The 21,906-nt window shown below is 47.7% G+C and overlaps 1 long non-coding RNA gene across 1 annotated transcript in view; it reads right to left on the bottom strand.

Annotated features, from left to right (window-relative positions):
• LOC144376126 (uncharacterized) overlaps positions 1–21,906 on the bottom strand; it is a 29,293-nt gene that overhangs the window by 6,681 nt on the left and 706 nt on the right. The gene's annotated exons all lie outside the window — the stretch shown is intronic.

Here is a 21,906-nt window from a genome sequence, read left to right as displayed (position 1 = left end):
ATGCAGGCCAGGCTGCTGGGGACCTCTGGGCCTGCCTTGTCCTCCAGGGAGAAAGAGCTTCTGCTTCCCCAGGACCATCTTCTTACCACCCACACTTTAAGGAGGCTCTTTCCAAAAATCTACTTTCATTGCTTGCTTTGGAGGACTGCTGCCTCCAGGTCCTCACTGAACTGCAGGGTACAGCTGCAGCTGGAGGGACTGAGGGTGAGGAGCTTCCCCATCAGGTCCAGGCAGGGGGCAGGAATGAATGGCTCAGAGTGGAGACACCTTGTTCCTTATTAGGAAAATCCTTCTTGGTCCTCTATGCATTTTTCCTTCTGCAGTAGGGACTACCTGCTGTTTCCCTCCCCAGCAAGCCATCTCTGGGTGCTCCCTTACCCACAAAGCTGGACGGCTGGTTCCCTAGGGAATAGTTGTGTCCTATAGTGACCACTGCAGTTAGTAAAAAAGCCATAAAAATTGGGTAAGGTCCACGGGGATGAGAATCTATTAGAAACCAGGCAAAAGATCTGGTGAAATCTGGTACAGAGCTCTGGGAAGTCCTGGCGAAGGCTCCAGAAATGGAGGTGGGGTGGGGAGGAATCTAACTGCGGGGCCCCTAGCCAGGCTGGGCAGATAAGGAAAGGGCTAACATAGGTTCAAGGCCAATTGCCCAAGAGTAGGGGTGGGGTATGCAACTACTTGACTGTAGAATAAAAGAAACTGGAAATGAGAGCTAATACTGCCAAGTGTGGTAGCTTGTGCCTATAGTCCCAGCTACATGGGAGGCTGAGGCAGAAGGATTGCAAGTTTAAGGACAACCTCAGCAACTGAGACTCTGTCTCAAAGAAAATAAAAAGGGCTAGAGATATAGCTCAGTGGTAGAGCACTTGCCTAGCATGTGTGAGGCCCTGGGTAGAATCTCCAGCACCATCAAGGATTAAAAAAAAAAAAAACCACACACACAAAACCTAAAAACAGTGTTTCCTATGTTTCAGGAACTGTTCTGAGAACCTGAGGATATATATTGGGGAGGGGGAGATTGAGGATTGACCCAGGGTACTCTAGCACTGAGCTACATCCCCATTCTTTCTTTTATCTAGCTATCTATTTACTTACTTACTTACTTATTTACTTACTTACTTATTTTTGTTTTGAGACAGGATCTCAGTAAGTTGCAGAGGCTGGCTGGCCTTGAACTTAGCATCCTTGTGCCTCAGCCTCCAGAGTAAGAACTTGAGGATACTATTCACAATCCTGAGGTCAGTACAATTGTTAACATCTCCATTTTACACTTGAAGAAACTGAGAGGTTCAGTGGAGAAAACAGGAGGCCCTCCTTCAGAGTCTGGGCTCCTAATTACTTTTCTCTACACCCACTCGGAACAGGAGACAGATGTTGCAAAGAACTATAGACTAGTTGAGAAGGAAACAGCACTGTAGTTAAGAACCTGAAGTTCTGGGCCAGACAGCCCCATTCTTACCCTCAGAGTGACCTTGATAGAATCCTTAGCATTAAGGTCACCTGTCAGAGAGACCTTAAGAGTGACTGAAAACCTATAGGTTAAAACAGGAGCACAGCACTGGCCCCTGAGCCCAGATGGTGGAGTCTGGAGCACTGATACCCTCTGCTTTCCATGAGATGAAGGAAGCATCTTTGGTGCTTGGCAATTGGCCAGCCCCCACTTCCCATCTCTGATCCTTCACCAGAAACACTGGAGATGGACCCTCCCAGGGACCAGCTTCTTAGAGGCACATAATCCGGCAAACAAGTCCCCCAGAGGGCCTCAGCAGACACAGAAAACTCCCTTCCCAGAGCTGCCCTCCTTTTGCTCTGCCCCCAAATCCAGAGCGGCCCCCAGTTCTGCGGCTCAATGCATTGTTCTAGGGAGCATCTGTCACGGCCCTCCTTCCCTCCCCCAGCTTGTGCTTTTCTTTTTATGGAGAAGGCACAAATTAGGCAGAAAGGAAAATGTTGACAGTTCCCAGCCCTCCCTTGCTGGGGATAAAGAGAAATACGTTAACGGTTGAAGCTTTAGTCGGATCAAACACAGTTCGTGAGATGCTTCAAATGTATTATTCATCTCACCAATGAGATGCGATCTTGGGCTTTCTCTTTGCGCCCTATCAAGAGGAAACCTCAGCTTCTGTGAAGATGCCGGGGCTCCAGCCGGGAAGGGGCTCTTTCAGAAAGCCATCTTTTCAATAGTTAAATCATAAAGTCCATCTCGTTTCTCCCAAACATTTCCAAATGACATGAGTCAACTTGCCAGAGAATCTAAGGGTGCAAAGTTTCAGGGGAGACCCCAAGATCTGGGCACTTGGAATGAAAGAGAAGATTGACTTTGACACTTTACAGGAGGCTGGAGCTGGAGATGTTGATCCTGGAAGGTCTTCTACATGCCACATGAGCTTGAGGGACATAATTCTGAGGGCAATGACATCCTTTGCATACAGAAGGACTGTGTTCATTCTGATATTGGATGCCTGCGGGTGGGACCTGGACCTAGTCTAGATGCTTGCTGGGCAACAGTTTGGCCTTTTGATTTGGACTGGTGGAAGCATTTACCCCCCCCCCGGGGGGCCTGGAGGTTCTGCATTCATTTCCAGATCTCCCTTTGGCCACTGAGGGCAGCTCCAGCACCCCAGAGTTCTTCACCTATAGAAGAAACTGCTCCAGTTTCCCATGGTTTCATCCCACTACCTCCCAAAGCTTAATTTTGTGCTATGCTGAGCAAATCTGATGTGGGGGCAGGGAGTAGGCACTGCTGGTAGAATGGGAGATTGGAACAGTCCAGAGGTAGGACATTATTTGACATGATGGATTGAAAAACCTTAAAGTCTATATTTTTTTGGTTACCCAGCAATTTCATTTCTTAAAACTGCCCTTAGGAAACATTGAACAAGTGTGTAAAGATGTACAGAAATGTCCATTCCAGCTTTGTTTATAACAGTAAAAAAAAAAAATGAAAGCATCTTAAAATCATTATAATAAAGGATTGGTTTAGTAGTAGCCTTCTGAAGCCCTCATTCAAAATCAGATTCTAGAAAAAAATATCAGGGGAACTGGGTATGGTGGCACACATTTGTAATTACACAATTGTAATCCCAGCAATTTGAGTGACTGAGGCAGGAGGATTCCAAGTTCAAGACCAGCTTCAGCAACTTAGTGAGACTCTGTCTCAAAATAAAAAATAAAAAAGGCTGAGGATGTAACTCAGGGATAACACACCCTTGGGTTCAATCCCTAGAACTATACATCTAAACATCCAAACACACACACACACACACACACACACACACACACAGAGAGAGAGAGAGAGAGAGAGAGAGAGAGAGAGACAAAAAGGAAAATATCAAAGGAAGTAATATATAAATATATTTTTATTCTAAAAGAATTTCAAATAATAAAGATAAGGCAAAGTCACCGCCCCCACTCTTAACCTTAACCCAATCCCATCACTCTCTCCATGGTTCTCATTGCTATCCATTTATCATGTATTCTCTCTGATCTTTATTTTTGAAGAATCATATTTAGTATAAACAAGTAATAAAACCAGGTTATGAAGTTTGGAACTACAGATGCAGGTTTCTCTGGAAAGAGAAAAAGCTGGCTGAGTAGAAATCAAAATGTGAAGAGTATTCAGCTCTAAATATCGAATGGCATACAATATTTATTTTCTTCTGCAGAAATTATTATTTATTTCTATATGAACAGGAAAGAGAAACAATGACTTTTTAAATATAGCAAAACACAAGCAGCCAATGCTATTGGCTGCCCCCAAGGACTGGGAGACTGTTCGCGGTATATTCTTTTATGCCTTTTGAATTTTGTACCTTGGGCATGTATTATCTGTTCCAAAATGAATAAAATACTTAAAAATTTTATATACCAATAAAATAAAAAGGAAGGGGCTGCTGGAGAAGACCTCTGAAGGATAGCAAGCCCTAAAATTTTGAGAATCTGTGAAATTCCTTAAGCTGTGGTTCTGGTCTCTGATTTGGCTCAGGATTCACTCTCATCACGCTAGTCTCTTCCTGTCTTACCAGGCAAGGAATTAGGGCCTCCAACCTGGAAGAAATGAGATAGGGTCTAAAATAAACCAGGCTGATGGCCAGAAATAACTTTACAATAATTTAAGGCACAGCAACAGTAATGGCTCCGTTGAGCCTGTGCTCATACTTTTTCAAAGTGCTTTTCATCTTCCTTTGGTTCTTCAAATTTTCCTTGAGACTACCTGCTGCTGTTAGGTTCCTGGGGAAGAAAGGATGGGACCCAAGACCTCGTCTAAAGGGCTATTGTTTGAAGACTACCCACAAGATCCATGTTTTTCCAGGGCTGGGTGCTAGTCTCAGACAACAATCCTCTCTCCTTCCTAGGGTCCATCCAATCCTTCTGCACCCTGTTCCTGCAAGTCTGTCCTGAAGCGTCAGGTTTCTAACTTGTAAAATGAGGGTGCACAGCCTTGCCCCCAGGGACTAGTGGATGTGAATGACCACTGATAGACTGTCCAGCAAGGATCTGCCCACTTGGAGCAGAGGATCCCCAGAGCTAAGATGGCTTGCATGCATCCACCTGGGGGAAGGATCTAAACAGTAAGTGGGGGCTCTCAGGCCTGGTAGAGCCACTATTTATCAACTGAAGACAGATATTTTCAATCAGCCATATTGAGAGAATTAAATAAAATGTGTCTATATGTGAGGATGAGGGAGACCATCCAGCCTAGACAATGCTCCATAAGGGGTTAATTCCCTCTCCTGGAAAGTCTCCCCCTCCCCAAACAGCTACCTCTTTTCCTCTACAGCTCTGTATTGTAATCAGGTGCTTGTGTCCCACACAGTCTCACCAGATCAGGTTTCTTGAGGGCACAATTTGTGTCCATATCATTTTAATGTCACATAATAGGTGCTCAAAAACGATTTGCTGAATGAAGAAATGAATGTTCCTTATGGAGTCGTGATCCTTATAAATTCTTAGTAGGCTGCCTCTTGTTTGTTCCTGACCCAGAAGCTGCCAGAACTCACTTCAAATCCAACCCAGAGGAGGTGGGGACAGATGTGGATGGCAGAATGGTGGATTGAAAAGTGGACTGGGCTATGATGCTGGCCCTCAGAGACTTGACTTCTCTGGCCCCAGTTTCTTCTTATACACCTGATGGTTAGAACAGGCTGTAATGCTGGCTCTCAGAGTCTTGACCTCTCTAGTCTCCATTTCTTCTTCTATAACCTGATGGTTAGAGCCAGGCTGGGGATGAAAACTCAGATGCCTATAGAGGGCAGAAAAATGATGAAGAGAGGGAACAAAGGACAAAGGTTGCTGTAATAAGAGAGAAGGCATGTCCCTTGAATGGCACTGTCCTTCAATGCCAGCTGATCATCACCAATTGACTGTGAGTCAAGTGGGTCAAGATTCTGATTTTCAAGTCAGAAACTGGGGTTTTTGTGTGATAGCTCGTGAACAGGTCAAACTCAAATCCATAAGCTATTTACAGCTTGGAGCCCAGCAATTTGTGATCCTGACACCAGCCTCCTTCTGGGTCTTCAATCCTGTAGGTCTGCAGATTTTTGTTTGCTTGTCTTTATTTTTATGGTGCTGGGAATCAAACCTAGGGGTGCTCTATCACTGAACCACATTCCCAGCCCTTTTTATTTTTTATTTGGTTCATTTATTTATTTTGGTACCAGGGATTGAACCCAGGGGTGCTTAATCCCTGAGCCATATCCCCAGGCCTTTCTATTTTATTTTATTTATTTTTTGCTACTGGAGATTGAACTCAGGGGCACTCAAGCACTAAGCTTTTTATTTACAGACAGGGTCTCACTGAGTTGCTTAGTGCCTTGCTTTTTGCTGAGGCTGGCTTTGAACACATGATCCTCCTGCCTCAGCCTCCCCTGCAGCTGGGATTACTGGCAGGCACCAAAACCTGGGCAGACTTATATTATTAGAAATAACCAGGCTGACCCAGGCGCAGTGGCCACTTTGTAATCCCAGGGGTTCAGGAGGCTGAGGCAAGAGGATATGAATTCAAAGTCAGCCTCAGCAGAAACGAGGTGCTAAGCAACTCAGTGAGTCCCTGTCTCTTAAAAAAAAAAAAAAAAAAAAATAGGGCTGGGGATGTGGCTCAGGGGTCCACTGAGTTCAATCCCCTGTATCTCCTCCCTGCCAAAAAAGAAAAGAAATACCAGGCTGGGGATGTAGCTCAGTGGTGGAGCATTTGTCTGGCACATCAAGACCCTGGGTTCACTAGACCCTGGGTTCATTAGTACCCACTAATTAGAAAAAGAAAAAAGTGATCTTTATGGGAAATACTCAAAGTCTGGGCTTCATTCTCGCCCCTAAACTACAGTTTTATGCAAGTCCATGTCCCCTGCTGCCACCACCCATGCCCCCCACACACCCCCATCAGTGAAAAGAAACAGGGAGGCTGAGGCAGGAGGATCTGAGGAGACCGCTGGACCAGAGGAGACCATGATCACTCATCCTTGAGCACCTTGGGCCAGGGTGCAACTGCTCACCTTCTGATCCTCAAAGTGCCTGCCCTGCCCAAAGACCTAGGCCTAGGGTCACCCCCCGGCCCCACCCTGACTCTGCCCCGCACAGGGCGCCACCGGTGAAACAGTGTCACCTAATAAATTCCTGTCAGAGAAGCTGTCAGGGCTTGGGAAATAAATAATGATATTTAACATTTTGTAATAACAACAATTAACCAGTAAATAATGTCCTTTAAACTGCAAACGCTGGAGTAAATTAATTCTTCTAATGAGCTGTCAGCACGGAAGAAAAAAAGTATCCGTGTTCTTTGGTGGCACGCGGCTGCCGTGTGAGCAGCCGGAGAAGCTCACCTCGGGCCCTGGGAGCTCATTAGCGCGAAGCGCGCGGCACGGGCTTCCTGGGGAACCTGCCCGGCCTCGCCGGCACCCACGTGGGCGCGCCCCAGCCCGCCCCGCCCGCAGGCTCTGCGCACCGCGCACCCGCCAGGTGCGGATCGCAAGCCCGCAGCGCGCAGGAAGCCGAAGAGCTTTTCAATTAGAGATGCACCCCACCACCACTACCCCACCCCGCGCACTGCCTTCCTTCTGGTTGCCTGGGCAGCTTTTGGCCTCGAGGACAGGAGCTGGGAGAGAGAGGAGGAGGAGGAGGAGAAGCCCGGTGTGGGTCCCTAGTCCTTGCTGCGTGACCTTGGAGAGGTTTCCTGCCCTCTCTGGGCGGGGATGTCATAAATGGAAATGGGAAGCTAATCAAACCAGATGTGATTACTTCTGAGCTCTTGAGAAGCCTGTGACCATAAAAAGGCACCTAAGAGGAAGGCAGCTCTTTATGTACTGATTCCGAGTAATCTCCAAGATATATTGTCAGGTGACAAAAGCAAGGCACAGAGGAGTGTGCAGGGAATGCTACATCTTGTGTATTAAAAATAGGGACTGAGAGCATGTGTCCCTATGTGCTGGTCCGTCCACACATGGAGACAGGAAACGGGTGACATTGCTTGCTGCTGGGGAGAGGAGAGAGGGGGAGGCTTCACTGAACACTCTGGAATCATGGGCAAGTACTACATATTCAAAAAAATAAATGTTACAAAAGACAAAGCCACCACACCTAGAGGTCATCTTGTCTTTCAGTAGCTTTCAGGAAGTGGAGCCACAGGGGCCCAGCTGAACTGAGACCTCACCAAAAAACCTCTCCAGAGAGAGAACACACTGCCTCTCTGATAACCTAGCTAGGGATAAGCTAATGAGTCAGGAAGTCCCTCTGGGTAGCTAATCCCATTCCCTCCGGCTTCAACTTGAGTATCTTTTTTTTTTTTTTTTTAATTTTGTGGATGATAGATAATTTTCTGCAAAACAGGGAGTTGGGGACAGCAACTGTACAGAGAGGAGAAAGCTGAGCACAGTCCCAGCCCTCTGAAGCCGTATTGGTCTGAGTTTGAATCTACTTCTGTCACTTGATAGCTGTGTGGCATGTCACTTTTCATTGTGGGACTGTTACCAGAGATCCCTGCTTTCCTTAGGACATAAGGTGCTCTTTCTAATGAGCAGGTATCTACCTCCCATGAGCCATCCCAGGCCCAGTGTTCCCCAGGATGCACAGAAACCCCCTTCACCATCCAGGACCACCTGACTCCCCCCAGATCCTCACCACCCCCAGTCGTAATGCCCACCCTCATCCCCACCCCACAGCAACCAGATATGGATATGTGGCCTCCCTGTGACCCAGAGCAGCTTCAACCGGTGAGCACCTAAATTATCATGCTCTAAATCCAAAGCAGGCTGGAGGAGGCTGGTGGCTGAGGGATTGTGTTGGAGCCAGAAAAATCCCCCAGGGCTGGGCACTGTGGAAGCCCCTGAGGAGCTGTGGCTGAGCGAGGGAGCCAAGCAGGAGGGCTCCAGCCCCCATCACCATCTGACAGCTCTCTTGAACCCTCTTGTATTTGTATCCTTACCTTCCATAAGGTGGTATTCTGTTTAAAGAGTTTCTTAGCAAAAAAAAAAAAAAACTGAAAAGCCATGACCTTGACCTTGACTTTGGAACTGGGCACAGAAGACATGGAGTTCCAGAAAGAGCAGGAGCAAGAGAGGAGAAAAAGAACCCAACGAATATCATGATGCCTCTACTCTGTGCCAGGCACCCAACACGCAGCGTTTCATTCAAATCCTCACAACCTGTGGTTTGGGGGATACTGTCCCCACCTTATGGACAGGACATGAGACATTCCAAGAGGTCAAGATTCTTGCCCAGGATCATTCAACTAAGAAGTGTTTGGGCTGGAATTTGGACCCAGGTCTGCTGGACCCCCAAAGCCACACCTCCCAGTGCACTGGCTGCCTATCCCAACCCCCCTCCCCCCAACTCTGCATCCCCTAGGTATAGCAATGGTGCTGGAGGGGAGGAGGCGCAGGAGCCAAGTTCAGTCTCCTGACCTCTCACCTCCTCAACACTCTCAACTCGGTATCTGAAGCTTCAAGGGGAAAGGTCAAGGAATAATTGCTGATTTTGAGAATTCATGAGAAAGTCTCTCTTCCCTGGCAGCCTGAAGGAAAAGCACTGGCTTCGTTTATCCAAGCAGGTGGGAAATGAGACCTCAGCTGTTTCATTGAGCAGAGTGTGGTAGTTTTAAGCTTAGGAACTGGAGTCTTACAGACATGGGCTCCAATCCAGATTCTGCCACTCACAAGCTTTGTGACTCAGGACAGATTACTCAGCCTCTCTGAACTTTGATTTCCACCCCTACAAAATGTAGTTAATTGCTACCTATTTCCTTGGGCTGTCACCAAGGTTAAAAAGAAGACGTGTTTAAAGCACTTTGCATAAACCCTAGACAAAAGTACCCACTAAACGGTGAGATTTTTGCTGCCCTTGTAAGCAAACCCAATCTTCAAGACCAAAGGGCAGTTGTCCTGATGGCGGAGGCAGGCAGTCTACCTCTGCACAGCTCCTTGATCCGGGAAGCAGCCCAGAAGGGCCTCCAGGCTTTGGTTTTTGCAGAGGGCAGCGGAAAATCGGAGCTGAAGCCAGCAAAACTAGGATCCCCGCGGCAGATCTGAGTCAGCTCCTTCTGGGTCGGGGGGCTCGAGGGTCATCTTCCAAGTCACACTGTCCCCGGGTCATCCTGTCCTCCACGCTGTCTGGTTAGCCTGAGCCTTCTGAGCACCCTGGGTACTGGGCATGAGCACCAGCTGGGAGAAGGGGTGCTCCAGTGAGCACAGGAAGCTGGGTCTCAGGCATGCGGAAATTAAAACCAGCTTGCCCAGCGCTGAGTTACCATGTCGCCTGAAATCAGATTGATTTCTTGGGCTTGTTGTGACGGCAGTGTTGCAATTGATTCGTCTGGATGGCGGGGAGTTATCTATTCGGAGCTGTCTGTCATTGATCTGAATAAGCTTCTAAAATAGCCCAAATACCTAGTGAGGGCAAGGTGGCCACCAACCCCAGCTCAATATTAATTATAATAATGAACAGGCCTGAGGAGGGTCGGTTCATTGCCTGCCCTGCAGGGCTGGCCTCTGCGAGGTTTGGTGTTAAATATTCATTTTGAGTCAACAACATGCAAGAAGCTGGTGGTCGCCACTCCTGCACTGAGAGAAGTTTGCTTGGGCAGTGGTGCTGTTCTCTGCTCCCCTGGGATTGAGAAGGAGGAGTCAGTGCTGCTAAAATAGGACTGGTCAAGGCTAGACTTCAAGAAGGACTTCCTCAAGTTTGGATGAACATAGAACGTCTGATTCAATTACAAACTGGGACAAGTTACTTCTCTGAGTCAGTTTCTTCTCTGAAGTGGGAATTATAACACCTGCTTCTCAGAGCTACTGCTCCTGGCCCAAATGTCTAATGAGCAGGCCAAGAACAAGACTGAACAAAGCAAAACTAGAAGGTCCTCTAGGGCTATCTTCTGGTTCAGGGCAATAGCAGAGTAGTCCTATTTCTGGTAGCCAAACACCTACTCTTGGGGCTGGGGTTGTGGCTCAGCGGTAGAGCGCTTGCCTAGCATGTGTGAGGCACTGGGTTCGAATCTCAGCACCACATAAAAATAAATAAAGACCCATTAACAACTTAAAAAAGAAAAAAAAAAACACAACCTACCCTTGTCAGCCTTGGCACACAAAGAGCATTCAACCAACTGATTATCATTATTGATTTAATGAATATTTATTGAGTATCTGCTACTGCCTGACCCAGAGGAAAGACTACAGAACAAGCCACTGTCCCCTGCCCTTGAGGAGAAGGAATCTGGGGTTAAAAGGGGAAAACTGAGGCTCTCAGGAATAAGGGTGAGCTCTGCCTGAGCCCTGAAATAGCTTGGAGGTGGCTTCTGGAGGCAGACAGATGGATGTCAGGACCTCATGGGGTGGCTGCAGGTCTGCGGCAGAAGAAGATTCTATTAAACATCAATCAGAAAGAGGCCCCCTGCCGAGTATTGTTCCTGCCGGGAAGAAGAGGATCCTGCCCTCAACAAATCCAGCAGAAATGGGGTCAGGCTTGGGGTTCGAGTCTGCAAGACATGAAGACTCTTGCAGACTAAATAAGAATATTTGGAATATTCTTAATACAGAGCTGACTCTCATGCCCCTTGAAGCCACCAGCCAAAACTGCAGCAAGAACCATCAAATTGGGCTGGGGATATGGCTCTCAAGTGGTAGCGCGCTCGCCTGGCATGCGTGCAGCCGGGGTTCGATCCTCAGCACCACATGCCAACAAAGATGTTGTGTCCGCGGAAAACTAAAAAATAAATATTAAAAAATTATCTCTTTAAAAAAAAAAAGAACCATCAAATTTAAATCAACATAAAGACTTCCTGAGCTGAGGTACACGCCTGCAATCCCAGCTAGTCAAGAGGCTGAGGCAGGAGGATGGCAAACTGGAGGCCAGCCTCAGCAACTTAGTGAGATTGTATCTCAAAAAAAAAAATTATCTGATGTAGCTCAGTGGTAGAGGGCTCGCCTAGCATGCATGAGGCCCTGGGTTCAATGTCTAGCATCAACCAATCCATCAATCAATAAATCCTGGCTGAGTTAGGACAGCAGTGAAAGGCACCACCTGGTCTGTGGCCGCCCTTGTGACTTTCCCTTCTCTGTTCCTACAAAGTTCTCCTGTCTCCTCCAACTGGTCCACTAGCAGAGACCTCGGCGGCCAGCCCGAGAGAAACATCAGAAGAAAGTTAATAGGGAAACGCTCTGGCGGATCTAATTGATTTTTTTCGTATTGGTTCCCTAATATAGGCAACACTGTTCCTGCCGCTTTTCTGGGCTGGAGATTATGTCATAAATAAAGAGATTTGCTCCCTATTTCCATGTGCTTATCTTTAATAAGTTAAGAACTCAACAAGCTTTAGGAGGACTTGAAATAAGCAAGGGATCCGGTGGTGGCTTCAGCTGTGGTGGCAGCCACAGCTTTATTTCAGCAAAGGGGGAGGCAGATGGTTGAGGCGGGTGGGAGAGAATTTGCATTCTTCAGAATGCACTGGGCCCAGGCTCAGCTGGAAAGAGAGAGGGGCCAGTGGGAGAGCAGGAGGAGGAAATTGATGGTAGCAGGTATGGAAAAATGGATGGACAGGGCCTAGCGGGGTGGGAGTTAAGAGTGCAGGTTCTAGAGCCAAGTAGCTTGCGTTCAAATCCCAGCTCCATTATTGCCTACTGTGAGATCTTGGGCAAATTACTCAACTTCTCTGTTTCCTTATTTTAAAAATAGATAAAAACAATATCTACTTCCTACATTGTTGTGAGGATCAACAATATGTCAAGTATTCAGAACAAAACCTGGCCCAGGATATGTGCGGAAGACATGCTAGCCAATATATCATTAGATGTCATTTTACACAGTTTACTTTGTTGCTGATACCTGCTGGGTGTCAGGTCCTGACCTGGGCTTCATAGATGAGTGAGACATGGCTGGCCCTGGTGCCAAGTCATGCTGGCATGCAGCCCTTGTGGCTAGTATGAATTGGATACGCTACTGGGTATCTGCACTAGGGAGAATCCAGACAGGGAAAAGTGATCATGGCTTGAAGAGCTCTCCCACTCTCTAGTTTAGGACACTCACAGATTAACTCACATTTCCTGAAAACTGACCAGCACCTGGAGAAACAGCCCTCCTCAAGGTGTCAATTCTCCCTCTAGGCACCCATGGGGCTGGCCACTTGCAGAGTCTCATTTTGTTTTCTAAGTATCCTAAAAAGACAATACTATTACTACCTCCCATTTGACATTAACGAAACTGAGGCACAGATCTGGGCACAGTGGCACATGCCTGAAATCCCAGCAACTCAGGAATCTGGTGCAAAAGGATTGCAAGTTCAAGGCCAGCCTAAGCAACATAGCGAGGCCGTCTTAAAATAAAAATAAGTGGGGAAAAAGAAAAAAAAAAAAAAAAAGGCTGGGGCCAGGCGTGATGGTGCATGCCTAAAATCCCAGTGGCTCCAGAGGCTGAGGCAGGAGGATTGCAAGTTCAAAGCCGGCCTTAGCAAAAGTGAGTTGCTAAGCAACTCAGTCAGACCCTGTCTCTAAATAAAATACAAAATAGGGCTGGGGATGTGGCTTAGTGATAGAGTCCCTCTGGGATCCATACCCAGGGCCAATAAATAAATACAGAAATAAAAGAAAAGAAACTGGGGCTGGGGTTGTGGCTCAGCGGTAGAGCATTCGCCTTGCACGTGCGAGGCTCTGGGTTCGATCCTCAGCACCGCATAAAAATAAATAAACAAAATAAAGGTATTGTGTCCATCTACATCTAAAAAATTAAAAATAAAAAATAGAAGAAACTGAGGCACAGAGAGATGTGGTGATTTACTCAAGGATTTACAATAGTAAGTAGCGGAAGCAAGATTTGAACCCAGGTCCCCTATTTTACCCTCTCTACACATTGCCCTCTACTCCTCAGTTGCTCTTTTCCCGTTAGCATTAATGAAGCACAGATAGGATGCAAAACCCAGGCTAATGGCTGAGGAGGAGAAAAATGAACACAACAAGCATTTGTTGAGCATCTACTGTGTGCCAAGCTCTCCTGCAGATTATCTCACTGAAGACATTTGAGGTAAAAGTGGCACCATTTTCCTCATATAGGTCAGGAAGCAGAAGCTCTAAAACATGCCCACAGCAGGCCTAAGGCTGGCATGATCTGAACGGAGGCTTTGAAGTCCAAACGCTGTTCGGGATGCCCCTCAGCCTCTCATGGAGCAGCCTCCCTTTCTAGCAGCTCTTGCTCTACAAGTCACTGAAGATGGACAGAGAAATGGAGTCCTCATCCCTCCACGGGTCTTGATGCCTTTCCCTTGCCCTGTAGGAGGTGGTTTCTCTCTCTGGTCTCCATTTTGCACCCTCCCTCTCTCCCCCAGGCCTTTGTCTAGACCCACAGATTCTGTGGCTTTAAGGACCAGTGACCTCACAATCAGTTGCTATAGAGACCATCGTGACGTCACAAGCAGAGGACAAGGAGTTCAAGGACTGCATGGCTAGAATAGAGTGCCCCTCGGGATTTCTGTCTTATTTGCCTGCTCTGAAGTGGAATTGGCTCCTGAGGGAGGCCTGACCAAGTGCTCTTGCCAGGTTACCTGGCTTTTTGGGGGACTGTGATGCCTCTGAAATCCAAAGAAAGGGTCCATGAAAAGGAAGAGCAGAAACAAAACCTGACACTTTGGGGTTGTAAGAGGTGGGCTGCTTCAGCAGGAGGAAGGAACAGGATTAGATGCCAGGAGGATCCTGTGGCATCTCAAGGGATGATGTACCCGTGCCTTAGAAAGCGTGGACCATGGGAGGAACTTGGCTTCAGAGTCTGGAGAGCCTTGTTCAAGTACCTTGTACTTAAACAGCTACGCTGTGTTATAGAGGGTTGAACCTCTGTCTCTCTGCCTTCTCTCCAGGAGCCAGCTCAGGTCCTGACATACAGAAGGTACTCAATAAATATTCCCTCAGGGCTGGGGATATAGCTCAGTTGGTAGGGTGTTTGCTTTGCATGCGCAAGGACCTGGGTTCGTCCCCAGCACCACAATAAATAAACAAAATAAATGTTCCCTCATTCAGGAAACAAATGAGTAAGAGGCTGATGAATGAACTGGGTAGGTACTTGGGTGAAGGATGATGAAGAGATGGGCAGATGGATGGGCTTTGGGAATCTGGAGATCATGCTCCACCCCTCGGCTTTGGAAAGCTACACTTGTCACCTCTCCATTCATCCCATGCTGCGTGCACAGTTCTTGTTCTCGGCCATCCAGCTGTGGACCTCCCTAGCAGGCACCCAGAGCCTTTCTGAGGAGCACCTGTGGTGTGCAGTTTTGCATTGAGACAGATGTTCTTTGTATGTGCCCCACACCAGGCTGTGACCTCAGCATGTACAGGGCCAGTGTGCTTTCACTCTGCTGGCATTTAGCTGGGGATCCAAACTGGGTTCTTATTAAATATGTGTCAGATGAATAAATTAATAAGTAACCAATCCTCCCTGCCTGTTCCAAGCAGCTCACCCTCCAAGGGCCACAGCAGGGAGAACATCTAGGCCCAGGCCTCCTGCAGGCCAACCTCAGGCAGAAACCAGAGGCTCAGGGAACCTGCAATCCCTCCCCCACCTGCTCCCTTCCTTGATAGTACATCTTGGTTTCACCACTAACAGGCTACAAATCACAACTGAAGCCTCAGTTTCTTCTTCTGTTCAACAGGGACAATAACGGCACTGTATCTATCTCATAGGATTGTAATGAGGATGTAGTTGAATTTCCTGGCTCAATGCCCAGGAACAGCAAATAATCAAGGGTGCTATTGTTTTTTTAAAGGTCAGAAAAAGCGCACTGAAATCAGGGGCTGACTTTCTTAAAAATGGGAAATTTAGCTGGGCATGGTGGCCCACACCTGTAATCCCAGCGGCTCTGAAGGCTGAGACAAGGAGGATCACAAGTTCAAAGCCAGACTCAGCAACTTAACAAGGTCCCAAACAACTTAGTAGGATCCTCAAAATTAAAAAAAAAAAAAAAAAAGAAATTAAAAGAGCTGGCCATGCAGCTTAGTGATTCAGCACCCATGGGTTTAAATCCTGGTACCAAAAAAAAAAAAAAAAAGGGGTGGCTGGAAGGTGGGACACAGGGCTGAAGAGATGTGTCTTGGTGATAGAATTCTTCCCTAGCATGCACAAAGACCTGACTTCAATCCTCAGCATGCCAAAAAAAAAAAAAAAAACAATAAAATGAAGAATGTATAGAATTATTGTGAATTTATTTTAAATGCGTATGAAATCTTTTTATTTTATTTATTTATTTTATTGCTGGAACTGTACTGGGAATTGAGCCCAGGATGCTCTACCATTGAATTACATCTCTAGCCCTTTTTATTTTTTTATTTTGAGACGGATCTCACTAAGTTGCCCAGGCTGGCCTTGAACCTGCAATCCTCCTGCTTCATAAATTGCTGGAATTATAGGCATAAACCATCTCACTGAGCTATGGCAATCTTTTTAAAGAGGAAATACTTAAGGCTTTTCTGTAAAATGTGAATTCGCTATGAGTCCATCCCTTATGTAATTGCAAGGCTTCATGTCTGGGTTTGCTAAAGGGGAAAACACAATTATCCTCTCACATTATTCAAAGCACCCCCCCCCCATCTTGTCTCAGGCAGAAAACGGGAAAATATTCTTTGGCTCACAACTATGGCTGGTTCCAAGGTGAGTACTGTCAGGGACAGGGAGTGTGAGGTCAATCTGGCTGGGGTATTTGTTCCTGTCTCCCCCATCCTGCCCTAGTCCTCAGAGATGAGTGGGCCTGGCCCTAGTTCTCTCTGACAAAAGGAAACTCGTCTTTTAGTTCCTGATGTCTCCTCCCTGCATGTCACATGTCTGTTGACCAAGAATCCAGGTTAGGCCAACTAAGCAAGAAACCAGGGGGGCCCCATAGCTAGCTTCACATAAGAAATAACTAAGATAGTTTCAAGGGACCTCTTAGCCAGCCTAATAAGCCCCACTCACCCACCTCCAGCCTTAGCTCACTCTGGCCCCTGATGCCTACCTGCCAGGGACAGCCCACAGGATATACCCGGGGGCTCTTCCCTCTTTCTCAGATGCTCACACCACCTGGTGACCTGCTCTCTCATCACATGGTCATCAGCCTGGTACCCAGTATCTGGCCCCAGAGTAGCACTGTAAACCCAATGCCTCTGGATAGATGTATTTTATGTAAGTTCAAGCACTAGGACTATTGAGTTTAGAGGATTTCATTTCTAGAGCCCTCTATATTTCTCTGGGATTATCACCTGTCTGTTCCCTCCATCTCCTGGTTATTATTGTTGGACCCTTTCCAAGCCAAGCTGCCTTGATTGCTTGGGGAGATGAAGGCTCCCAGCATCCTCCCATGGTATCTCTGGGTCTGGCAAGGATGCCCTTGGGGGACTCCTTCTTCTTCCTTCAGCATAACTCTGCAAGTGGCCGCAACTGCCCAGGCAGCCTTGGCTTTTAGGCTCCAGTTTCACTAAGAGACTCTCCAAGCATCAGGGAACATGGAGGGGGTGGTGAAAGTGGAGGCCTCATGCCCCCCAAGTTGGGGAGGGCTATGCTCAGAGTAAGCCCCGGGGTACAGAAGGGAGGGAGAAGGCCAGCTGTTCTTTTTCCTGCACCATGCCAACCTAGCCTGACACCAAATTAATAGCATTCAAATGAGATGCAAAGCATTATGCAAATCTAGAGGCGAAGGCCACTCTTACCAGGGCCTTTGGGCTGTTGGAAGGCTGGTGCCTTGAGTCCTGTGTGAAGGATCCCATGGGCTCCCTTCAACTTCAACCTTTGGCCCTTCAGCACCAGTGGATGGGAAGAATCCAATGAGACTGCAGGGGGTGGGGGGATCCGTGCTCACTGAGATCTGGACTTCTAAGCACTCAGGGCCTCTTCCAATCCGAAATGACGCAGAGGCAGCCATGAAGGAAACACAACCTCCCTGGATTCCAGTTCCTCACTCATCAGCAGGGTATGCAAAGTAGATGCAGAGTTTTTTGCATCTATTTAACTGTCCATTAAAATAGCCCCACACTTGTCACCTCTGCACAGGCCCAGGCTTCCAAATTGCCAACCCCTGCTGCCTGCAAGCACCATGTGGTTCCTGAGCCTGGTAATTGCTGTGGTGTTTGTTGAGCTGTATTTGCATTTGATTGTCATTTAACTTTCCATCTTTTGCCTTCAATCAAACCGGGGATTGGGCTTTTGCAATTGATTATTCATTTTATTTTCAGCCCCTTGGTGGTTTTCAAAGAGTTTTCTTTATTAGTGCCACAAACTTGAACCCTGGGATGTCTCCCTCCACATGGAAGGGGGAAGACCTCCCTCCCACCTATTCCAGGGCCCCTATGTGAAAATAACCTAGCCAACATCGTGGATCTCAAGTCTTATTCCTGGTCTGCCTGTTCCAGCACCTGCCTCATTTCTGCCCAGCCGGTGGCATTAAACATTTATGGAGCTGTGGAGGATCAAAGGCCTGGGCTGGGGGAGTGGGCAGGCTAGAGGCCTCAGTTTGGAGATGGAAAGTAGCTCACATCAAACCACTGCTGTCTCCATCTACCCTGGGCTCTTGCTACAGCTGATCTATCCCTCCCCCCCCCCCCCCAGCGGGAGCAAATGCCCAAAAGCTAGAACTCTTCATTTCCCAAGGCAGGATCCTCCTCCTGCCCCTAAATTCAAAGGGTTGACTTTGGGTAATCCAGAAAGCCAGGCCTGACATCTTTGACTATTCCAGATGCTTCAAGGTCTGTGAGACTGCTCTAAGAAGTCAGTTGAGGTGAGCAGGTAGCTCTGTGCCCCTGCAGTCTCTGAAATGATGTGGCATCCCCGGCCCCTACTTCCACAAAGCCCTCTAATCCCTTTGGCACCACAGAAGATACAGCTCTGGTTTGAAAAGTGTCTCGGAGGAGAGTAATTTTCTCCTCTTCTTGCTTAGAAAGCAGTGTCATTCTGACAGTGACTTCAAAATAAGTCACCAATATGCCTGTGATCCTGCCATTGATGGGCTTGTTCTAAAGTGGGGAAGTGAAGCTGGTTTTTCCAGTGGTGTGGGCTGGATGTCTGACACAGTCTGGACAGGTACTGCAAGGGCTGCCGGAACTGGACAGCACCCTTCTTCCCTCTCTGGCTCTCAATTCTCCTCTGACCCTAGTAGCCTAGATCCCCACCTTCTGAGTCAATATTAAACTACCCAGTTCTTACCACTTACTGTGGTGCTGGAAAACCCAAGTTAATGATGCCAGACTCCCATTTGGGTGCAAACATCTTTGGGATGAGGCAATTCCTTAAATGTAGCCACCAAGCATGTCCTGCAGCACAAATGGCCACAAACTCTCTCACAGACTGTCCCCAGTCTATTCTTTCCTTTCCTCCTGCCAAACTACCCTTCTCACTGACTGGCATTTTCCATCTCTCCTTCTGCATAAGCCACGCCCCCTCCCTTTGGATGTCCTCCTCTTTCTCTCCATTGACTGAAATGTATAGCAGCTTATTTGTCTTGGTTTCACTCATTGTCCCCTTCTTCATTATCTCACAGCTCTCCTGTGACACCAATGCCCTGCCTTGCTTGGGCTTTAGACACGTCTCATGACCATCATTTATTCACAAATAATTATTGAGAGTCTACTCTGTGCTGGCTACTGAGCTAAGTTGAGCCAGATGAGACTGACTTGGTCCATACCTTCAGAGCCTACAACTAATAGAGAAGACAGAGAATTTAGTGAGGAATTACATGAGCTGGGGAAGCCCAGGGTCCTCTGGGGGCAAAAGGCCAAATGGGGGACAGAGAGAAAATGGGAGAAATTAAATGAGTAAGGAAAAACATGCCACTTTCAAATGTATATATAAATTGAGTACTATAATCCTGTAAGCTCTGGGTACAGTTGACTATTCCCTCGGACATTTTATTGTATTCAATTTGTTGGTGATGCTGAGATCTAGGAAGACTGGGCCCCTTGATTGGCATGAGAGAAGGTGTTTGACAAAATCTCAGCTGCTTCCCATATTAGCCAGGTTCTGCCTCAAGCTAACTGGGAACCCATACAGAGAAGCTTGTTGACCATCTTCAAGAGTCGGGGACAGCCTAGATGCATTATTATTCCCACCATGCCATTTAAACCCATCCTTTGAGATCAGGGCATAGTGCTGTATTGTGGGACTTGTAGTCTCCAGGGGACCCCCCCCCCCCTGAATGCCTAAAGTTAGTTCAGGTAGCAGGGAAAGCAGTGTGGCAAATTTCTGGACAGCTCTTCTCACCATCCTTCTTGTAGGTAGCACCCAGCTCATCAAGGAGCCTAGCTGCCAGAAGAGTCAGGTGAGACTGCCACCAGCCTCCAGGGGGCATGAATCATCCTAACACAAAGATCCATCCATGGGGCTGGGGATGTGGCTCAAGCGGTAGCGCGCTCGCCTGGTGTGCGTGCGGCCCGGGTTCGATCCTCAGCACCACATACCAACAAAGATGTTGTGTCCGCCGAGAACTAAAACAATAAATGTTAAAAATTCTCTCTCTCTCTCTCTCCCTCTCTCTCTCTCTCTCCCCCCCCTCACTCTCTCTTTAAAAAAAAAAAAAAAAAAAAAAAAGATCCATCCATGGGTCATGGCTCACTCCCTCTGCCTAAGCTGCTTAGTTCTAAGAAACCCAAAGACCTGGGAGGAGCTCAGGAATACCTTCACAGGGCTGTGATATAGCTCAGTGGTAAAGCACTTGCCTCATATGGACAAAGCCCTGGATTCAATCTCATTACAAAAAAGAAAAGAAAAAAGGAATACCTTCACAGAGAAATCCCATAACATCTGCCAATATTTCCCTGAACATTCCCCAGCTACTGAACCTTCTACTGCTATGCCTCTTCCCCTCCTCTGTTGGAGACTCTCCTTCTCCCTCCCCTCTGCACTTTCTTTCCTGGCTTTCTCTTCTCACCTCTGATCCTTTCAGCAATGCCTCCCCCCTTCCCGCTATCCTTCTGCTACAGCTCTCTTTTTTTCCTCAGCTTCTTAAAACGACTGTCCAAAAATCCTCTCCTAGCGTCTCCCCTCAACTAATTCCACACGCCACCTGCCTGCTGCCTGGGATTCTTTACAGCAGTTGAGGAGGCTCCCCAGAGCCCACAAGAGGATCTAGAGAGAATCCTTCAAGAAGAGCTGGAAGACTGTGAGAATCCTAAGGACCAAAGACTCTCTGAGGAATGAGGTTCAAGGACAGAAGTTTTGCCACTCGCTTCCAGGGCAAGGTCAGGAAGGATTCTGGGCCAAGTTCCAGTTAAAAACAACAACAACAACAACAACAAAAACTAAACACAAGCCTCTCTAGGGCCACAGGAAGTTAGTCTTTCCCTTTCTCTACAGGGAATGATAACACCATTCACAGGGTCATGTCTTACTTTGTTCATTGATGCTCTTCATGTGAGCCCAACCTCTGGGTCTAAACAGCAGCCTTACAGATGGCACAATTGGACTGGTCCCTTACTATCCTGTGAATCATTAGGGGTGCCCAACCCAAGAAGAGCCCTGGCAGTTTATTTTTCCATGTAATTGAATGCCTTTAGCTATACCCTCTGGGCTTCCTTTGAGTTTCCATCTATAACAGTCCTAACAGGTTAGGGTGTAACTCAGTGAGAGTTTGCCTACTGTGTGTGAGGCCCTGGGTTCAATCCCTAGCACTGCAGAGTAAAACAACAAGAAGAAGTAAATTAAATTGTAAAATATGGCCCTAGACACCCTCTTCTCCCATCACATTTTCTCCACCAGTTCCAGGAGCTGGAACAGGTATTGGCATGAATGATCTGTGCCACCTGGCTGTCACTGTAGCTGCTCTGGTCCCACAGAGTGTGATAAGGCAGGATCCTGGAGATCCAGGGCAGCATGAGGACCTAGGATCCTACCTTCAGCTCCCCACAGCTTTGCCCAGGTTGCCTCCTGCCAAGTGAAGAATGTCTCCCCAGGACACAGTGCCACTGGCTTTTAACTATAATATCAGGATAATTAAGCTTTTCTGTGAGCACAGTTTGCTGCTGATGCAGCTGCCTGGAGTCCTGGCATTTATTGAGCGCAAAGTAATAATTTATTGTCCTTTGTACGCTCAAAAGCCATCTTCATTATCAGCCCAGGACGGAGCTGGCACAAGGGCACACAGGCCTTACCAGCTGCCTCACTCGTGGATATCTTCCCAGGTCACCCTTGGCGCCCTCAGGTACCAGGATAGGGTGGATAGAGGTGGGGAAGGGGTTACTCTCTTCAGGAGAATTCGGTTAGAGGCTACCACTTTGGCGGGATGCTAATGAGGGAGAGGGTGGCAGGCTTGGCTGGGCGTGGGCAGCACGGAAGTGCGGGGATCGTGTTCTCACATTAGTAGGGCAGTCCTTCCCCTGAGCGGGCGGTGGCGCGGGAGCCTGTGCTCCCGCCTCTGGGTCTTCTGCGCCTTTGCTTGAGACTTTACGGTAAACCATTCCTCCCGCGCCCCCGCCCCCAGCCCCGCGC

Source organism: Ictidomys tridecemlineatus, chromosome 3 (assembly GCF_052094955.1).
Source record: "Ictidomys tridecemlineatus isolate mIctTri1 chromosome 3, mIctTri1.hap1, whole genome shotgun sequence".
NCBI classification, from domain to species: Eukaryota; Metazoa; Chordata; class Mammalia; order Rodentia; family Sciuridae; genus Ictidomys; species Ictidomys tridecemlineatus.
Note: the sequence above shows the minus strand (reverse complement) of the source record. Positions and strands in the feature narration are given on the sequence as shown.